The sequence below is a fragment of the Syngnathus acus genome, chromosome 15 (genome assembly GCF_901709675.1).
Source record: "Syngnathus acus chromosome 15, fSynAcu1.2, whole genome shotgun sequence".
In the NCBI taxonomy this organism is placed as follows: domain Eukaryota; kingdom Metazoa; phylum Chordata; class Actinopteri; order Syngnathiformes; family Syngnathidae; genus Syngnathus; species Syngnathus acus.
This window is the reverse complement of record NC_051100.1, coordinates 12,723,706-12,731,908: the sequence shown is the minus strand read 5'-3', so window position 1 is coordinate 12,731,908 and position 8,203 is coordinate 12,723,706. Positions and strand designations below refer to the sequence as shown.

At 41.0% G+C, this 8,203-nt stretch overlaps 1 long non-coding RNA gene across 1 annotated transcript; it reads right to left on the bottom strand.

The window, feature by feature from the left end:
* Nucleotides 1-241: 241 nt before the first annotated feature.
* Nucleotides 242-5,836, bottom strand: LOC119134989. Its single transcript, XR_005100465.1, has 3 exons — nt 5,616-5,836; nt 3,211-3,215; nt 242-320 (listed from the first exon to the last, which is right to left on the bottom strand). It is a non-coding gene; the product is annotated as an uncharacterized LOC119134989 (long non-coding RNA).
* Nucleotides 5,837-8,203: the final 2,367 nt, after the last annotated feature.

Genomic DNA, 8,203 nt, shown 5'->3' with positions numbered 1-8,203 from the left:
AGAGAAGAGCATCAGCAAACAAACCACAAGTGAGACGGAATATTAGTTCTTTTCTCGCGAGGAGTGCAGTACAGATCGCTTACAACAATCTCACTACACTAAATATCTGTATGCACTCCTGCGCTTTTTATTTGGATTTGCCCTACCCACAAAATGAGATAAAGCCCCTAAAGGGGAGGGGAATAGAACGTGGGCTTTGTCTCGTAAGCAGAAAAATCACAAGGTGTTACATATTAAAAAAGGAACAGTGTGATGAGGAGTATGAGTGATCAGCAACCATTCTTTGTGTCTGTGATGAAATCAGGAAACATGAGTGATCACTTGCAGGTTCATTGGGGGGTGCGAGATAGCGATGAGGCATGTTGTTGATCAGATCAAAAGGGTCTTTGTTAAAAGGAACTGTCTTGGTAGATGTCTTCATTTTGCTGAGTTGTCCGCTGCGACCTGTCGGACCCAGCTGTAACCTCTCTCTTCTGTGGTACATCATAAAAACAGCAAGGCCAAACAGCAAGCATATATTGCAGTAATATTGCGGTAAAGCATCGATTAGAGAACGCATGATAACATATATATATACATTTTCCTAACAATTCCCTCCTGTTTATCATAAGTTCTCAGAGACCATCTTATCACCTAAAAGCGGCCACTTCAAAAAGATTTTCAGCCGTAAGATCACAAGTATGAGCACAAATAAGTTTACTCCAAGAAAGGATAAACGTTGCGATATTATCATTCGGAAACACCCAGATCTGGTAAGAAGTCTGTAAACCCAAGTGCAAAAATTCCATCATCATCATCGTTATCATCAACATGCTGGCGTTCAGACATTAGGCATACCCCGGCCATCTTGTCTTCCATGGGCGATATTGCTGTAGTGATGAGACGATTAAACAGAGCACGGAGACATGGAATACAACAACAACCACACAAGGTGAGTATAGCAGTAATTGAGGACACAAGGGCTTTATACTTCCCAAAAGCAGTCATCCACTTGTTGTGCTCTTTCATCCTCGTTTTGAGGGATTGCAAGCTTGCAATCGCCTTCGTCAGGCTCCCATCAGGGGCAGTGTCATTCTGGATGAAGGTGCGGCATTGTTCCCTGAACATTGCGCAGACCCTTCCTTTCTCAGACAACAACATAACAAGAGCATTGCGGTTCTGGTGTGACATTAGGGAAGGCGTGGCTAGCTGTTCGTGCACTGCCTCAAGTCCCGCTTGTGTCCTTTGCCCAATTTCTGCATGTTGCAATGGTTGTAATTTATCATGTCGACGTTCTTGTTCATCGTACACCACCAGCAAATGGAAGACTCCCATCCTGCTACAATTTGGTCAATTAATTCTTATTAATCAGGAACTCCTCTGGGGACTCTGATTACATCAATTTCAGTCAGATCATCGTCGCCTCTCAATTTAAAGACATTTTGTTTGTTTGTTTTTCCAGCTTTTTCCCAGATCTTGGCATGTTGATACATATACAATTTAGCTTGACTACATTCTCTGAAAGCAATGGCTTCTTTTTTCTTTTTTCAATGGATATTCACACAATCTATGGTCAATGGCAACGATACAACATAAAGAATCGGTCGCAAATCCATACATATGACATATTCAATTTTTGCTTCTTGTCTTTACAGCTTGTTTTGCCATTAGCAATCAATTGTTTCGTTTTTTCAGGAACTCTTATAGTTACCTGAAACAAAATATCCACATTAATTTTAGATATCACATCATTCTTTAACATCTACAGCGGTTGTTGACAAAGTACACATATAAACATCATATTTTCATGGCAGTCCAGATCCGACACAGCAGATCATCCTGCTAAGGTCAAATTGATCTTTTTAAATTGCTACAATGCAGCATTGTTTTTTGGGAGTGATCAATATAAGTTGTTCACTCATCTCTCCCCTACTCATTATGACTTAGTTCCCACAAATACCATATTGCTGAAGTTAACAAAATGGCAACAAAGATAGCCACCTTACATGCAATAACGTCATTGTTCCATTTTCTTGTTCCCGGCATTTCTCTAAGAGGTAAGGCTTTCTTTGGGTCACTTTTTCCGATTGAACGTTACCTCAAAAGAAATTACCCTTTTGTAATTTGCTAGGACCACCTCAACTGACCTTTCTGCTATTTTAATGGCAGTTGATGTAATTATCAATATTCAATGTGGCCCTTCCCCGTTGGAAGAACACCAGTGTTTCGTTTTCAATGCTCTTAATGAGAACGTGCTTTGTTCTTTTTGCCTTTAAAATATTAATTATAAATATAAAATGTAAATGCCAAATTTGAATCATCCTTAGTATCCCACTTGGTTTTAAAACATGGTAATCTATATTGTCGCCCAAACAATTTTTCATACGGGGTTAAACCCACAGTAATTGTAATATTTATGAACAGTTTGACCAGGTCTAAACATTTTGTCCATGATCTTCCAGTTTTTTCCATGCACATTTTCACACTTTATACCAGTCCTGTCATGAGAATTAATTTCTGAAATCCCATATCTCGGTATTATTTCTTTACATAACTTTTTTTTGCCACTGTTAAGGCATTCAGTGTTTTTGTTGAAGCCAATTCAAACCATTTTGAGAATGTATCTATTATGACCAGGCAGTATAACCCTGTGGATTGTGTTTAGCACATGTTAAACAAACTCTACAAAAAAATTTTGTTTTGAAAATGTTTTGAATATGAATCAAATCCACATGTTGTATAAAGCTGAATGAACTGCCCCACTATCCCTCCTCTTGAGCCATGTGACACACATCATGGCTCAATATTGCTGCCCATTTATATAGGTTTTTTGTAGGATAGGTCAGTCTTCTGGTCATTTATAGATACCATTCTCCACCCTTGCCCCTCTTTTCGTCCATAATTGAATTTCAGTCTATGGACTTTGTCGCTTTACATCTTTAAAAATGTGTCAGTAACTTAATCTGCTTCTTGTGTATGTACAATTTGAACTGTCTTCTGCGCTGCAGTTTTGCGGTTCTATCTGCAAGCTTGTTACCCCTTGACACCTTATCAGTCTCGTGTGTGTGCACTGCGCACGTGCATATAGCTACTGCTTCCACAACTAGCTTAGCAAGTAAATGGATGGCTTCCCCGAAAGGGGAGCGACTCAGCTAGCAAATGATTAGACATTGTCACATGATTTCATCATCATTTAATTTGACACACCTTTTAAAATGTGTCCCAGTGCACACGTTCTGCATGTGTAACCGGTTGTCTCAACCGGTGTTCCACATCTTAATCTTTCCTCCCCTAAGGTGTCAAACCAATCAAAATAAAAGATAAAAACCAACAAAATAACCGCCAGTAAATTAATATAATAGTCAATTGTTGTCGTTTCTTAACTTTAACTAACTCAATCATTCTCTTATTCTCAAATGTAAAAACTTGTGTAGTCTTGACACAACCAATCGACTATTTCTTCTAAATATAGCTTTGAAATGTTGTTATTTAATAATTTTGCTTTATCCAATTCCAGAAAGCAAGTTCTTTCCATCTCTCAAATTTTGTTTCATCAGGGCTAGGCATTAATGCAGTGTGGACCAGTTTCTGCCCACAAGAAAAATTGCTTGCCTTTCTTTTCTTCTTATTTTTACAAAATTGCTTCTGTTTTGTGGTGCAAATCAGATAGACTACAGTCTTCCAAATTCCTTTGTGCACCTACATTAGCCAATTTTAACACATAACACTGACAGCACACAGACAACACAAAAACAGCAGAGACACAGCTCACAAACAATACCAACAAACAACGCTGCGCAAACGTCATCCTCTGTTCTGACGTTTTGGTTATACTTTTTTCTCATCAGTGCCTTTTATCCTTCAAGCAAATATTGTCACATCTTCCTTAAGCATCACCCTGCTTCAAATATTCAGACATTCTCTGAGAAACTCACACTTTCCCTGCTTCGCCCGCAGCCATAGCACCCCTCGTGCGAGGGGGGCGCAGCATCAATGTTGATTGGTCACAGGCTGGCCATTTCCTGCAACAACCATGATGCCGGCCCACCGCCCACACAAGCATAGCAAAGGCCCAAGCGCACAGCCCCGCCCCGCGACTACGCGCAATCGCAGGCACGCTTATCAGTCCCGCCCTCTCAAAGGGCAGGCCAGCTTTGCTGTTGCGCCCTTCGTCATGTTCACATTCAACATCTTTCACTGTCTTCTACACAACATTTGCTGTCTCTTATTCTCGTCCTATCAAGCCACCGTTCTAGTCACTTTCTGCCACACACTGCTCATCTCAATTTCTCCAACCAACTTAAACACATTATCGCCTACTTCTCAATTTTCCTATTATTCCTAAACAGCTTCCTGAACATTCTCCATTACTGATGTCTTCCATAGGACACACATCTCACTCGCGCACACATACACACACTCATTCATGAGGATCCTCTGCGCGCACACGCACACACACACACGCACACACCAACACAAAAGGATGACGCACAACATACGTATAAGACCACATAGATCCCACTAAGAACACCTTTTTGCTCGTCTTACTTGTCAGATTTATTCTTTATTTTACTTTTAAAAGCTATTTGTAATTCTTTTCCATTTATTTTCCAATCTTTGCATTTTAGTTCATGTCGGGGTAGGGACTTTCGCTTACTATTTAAGTTTCCCATGGTTTATTTTTCTAAATTTTGGAGTTGGTAGTTTGAATGGCACCTACAGTGTCCTAAAACCAACTTTATTCACAGGACAGTGGTTAAAAATTCGATGTGTGGTAAGTCTCCTTTCACCTCCCCGAAGGGAGCGGAGAGTTCTTGCCTCTGCATCCACACAAAGCCACTGTTTACAATCCTGTGTGTTTATATAGAGTAGCGCTCTAATGAGATCACTCTCAGTCAAACCATACACAATCACACCACGCGCGTTTTTTAATAACAGAGGAGTCCGCACTCCAACTGCGGAATTTAACTAACGTAAAAAGTTAGGGGGCTCCACACCGCCCCTGCGGAATTTAACTGTTTCTAATTGCACTTGACAGGGTCTAGAATTCCCAAGGTCTTTAAGTGACTTCTTGTCACTGCTCGTTTCAAGTGACCTCTTGTCACAGCTCATTCATTCCTTTTCAGTAGAATTAATATTCCTACTCACGGTCTGCTGATTCTCCTCCTCGGAAGATCTCGTCAACCCTCCCGGTGTCCAGCCGGACTGATCGAGACAGTCCCGTCAAAGGGCTTTTGTTTACCTCGGCCGAGGATTTTCGCCTGCGTCGAAGAGTCCGCTGGAACCGCCAGGTGTGTCGAGACCCCGGAACGAGCCCCCAATTTCTGTCAGGTTTAATTCACTGACTGAATAACTATTAAGAGAAGAGCATCAGCAAACAAACCACAAGTGAGACGGAATATTAGTTCTTTTCTCGCGAGGAGTGCAGTACAGATCGCTTACAACAATCTCACTACACTAAATATCTGTATGCACTCCTGCGCTTTTTATTTGGATTTGCCCTACCCACAAAATGAGATAAAGCCCCTAAAGGGGAGGGGAATAGAACGTGGGCTTTGTCTCGTAAGCAGAAAAATCACAAGGTGTTACATATTAAAAAAGGAACAGTGTGATGAGGAGTATGAGTGATCAGCAACCATTCTTTGTGTCTGTGATGAAATCAGGAAACATGAGTGATCACTTGCAGGTTCATTGGGGGGTGCGAGATAGCGATGAGGCATGTTGTTGATCAGATCAAAAGGGTCTTTGTTAAAAGGAACTGTCTTGGTAGATGTCTTCATTTTGCTGAGTTGTCCGCTGCGACCTGTCGGACCCAGCTGTAACCTCTCTCTTCTGTGGTACATCATAAAAACAGCAAGGCCAAACAGCAAGCATATATTGCAGTAATATTGCGGTAAAGCATCGATTAGAGAACGCATGATAACATATATATATACATTTTCCTAACAGCGGCAATGCTGTCTGTCACTCACTCGTGAATCTTCGCGAACGACCAATCAGCAGCGCCAGCGAGCGTTAGATGGAGGAGGGACTCTACGAGTCAGTGACGTAATTTCCCGTTCACGAACGAATAAGTGACGCAACTTCTCGTTCACGACCGGGTGAGAGACTGTTGCCAACGGATCAGTGTGTAGGTGTTGTATAGAGGCTTTGCAGTCACGTGGTTTTATCACGTGATTTTGTGTTATGCCGCCATCTTGGCGGTCAACTCGTCAGCTCGTTCCTACGTGTTTGTATAGATTGTTTGATTTCTGCGCTACATTTTCACCGATTTCATCCGAATTATGGCTGGTTTGCTATCCAACGAAGTTGGGCATTTGGATGAAGAATCCAAGAAACGTTACAGAGAGAAGTTGAACCTTGTTGGCACAACGGATCCGTACCTTTTACCGAGAAACATGCTAAAATCGCCCGAGCATTTTGCAACAGCCGACCTGCCTGAACTCTCATATCCAGATATTTATAATTACCTCGTCGATTCACCATCTCCGTACACTGAAAAGGACCTTAAGGCATACAAGTGTCTGGATGCCTACAAGTATTTTACAGCAGGTTTTGTGCATGATGGTCTGATATGGCAGATTAACCAATAAAAATTTTAACCTTGTGCCAATGGCTTGAAAACTTTACCAATGTAGATTTTACCTTGTGCCAAATGAAGTAACAAAAACCCTCTTGTTAAAAAATGCTACATTAAAAAAAAAATTGTTTCACAAGGTTCATAATTTTTTGGGAAATTTCCTAATGCATTCACTCGAGAATTAATTGTTCAATTCCAATATGAAGTTCAATATTTACATTGATAACGTTTTCAAGCCAATCAGATGAAGCATCATGAAAAAATAAACACAAAATAAAAACGGGGGGGTGAACTGAAGAAATCATCCCATTCCCTGCCTTGCTGCTCTTGCTGCCTTTCTAAAAATGCACCCAGCATTTTCAACAATCATATTTGTATCATCCCATATTGTATTATTTCACATTTTGTGAAACAAATCAGGGGTGAATAGTTTGTTTACATACCTGATATGAAGTCCTCATTGCATATCCTTGTGTAAATCGTAGGTTTCCATCGTTCACGACGAATATCCGCGATCCATTTATCACGTTTTTTCATGTTCGCCGGAAATCTATAGAAGCTAAGATTTGGTTTATCGCCTCGTCTATTGCTACATCCAACAGCACAGCAGGTATCCGGCATTTTTAAGCTCAAATAGCAGCAGATATAACAAGAAAGCGTGTGTGAGTCGTTGACCGGCACTGAAAAGTTGACCGCCAAGATGGCCGCCAAGCTAATGTGGGTAGCTTGATGACGTCAGCTGCAAAGCCTCTATACAGTCGTATGCAAAAGTTTGGGCACCCCTAATCAATTTCAACATTTTCTTTATAAATCCTTGGCTGTTCGGATCAGCAATTTCAGTTAAATATATCATATAGCAGACAGACACAGTGATATTTGAGAAGTGAAATGAAGTTTATTGGAGTTAACGATTTGTCAAGAAGAATGGTCCAATATTCCTTCAACCAGAATCCACACTCTCATTGGAAGCTATAGGAAGTGTTTAGAGCAGTGGTTCTTAACCTTGTTGGAGGTACCGAATCCCACCAGTTTCATATGCGCAATCAACGAACCCCTCGTTAGTGAAAAAAATGTATATATTTTTTTCAAATTCAAGACATAGATGTTTTTTACTGGCACACAAAATGAGCCGTGCATGAACATCACCTTGTTCAAAGAATAAAACCAACACAATGCATAAATTCACGTCAAATGACATACCAGCAAATCAGTGTGACTTCTGCTGTTGCCTTTGCGAGACCAGTTCAGATATGCGTTGTCACGAATTTATAAATCAGGTGTGTTCGGACCTCCCCAGTAGAGGCTCTGCTGAACCCCTGAGACCGACTCACCGAACCCCTAGTTTGACCGATTCCGGGTTCAGGACCCCTGGTTTAGAGGCTGTTATTTCTGTAAAAGGAGGATCTACTAAATATGTAATATTTATGTCATTTTTCTCTTGGGGTGCCCAAATGTATGCACCTGCCTACTTTTGTTGAAATAATGATTCCACACTGTCTGCAAATCCTATAAACTTCATTTCACTTCTCAAATATCACTGTTTACCACCACCGCCATCCACCGTGCATGGATTCGGGCCATCTGATTGGTTCCTTTCGGTTCGTTTTTTGGTTCGATTCGAATCCGGGTTATGGCATAATCAAA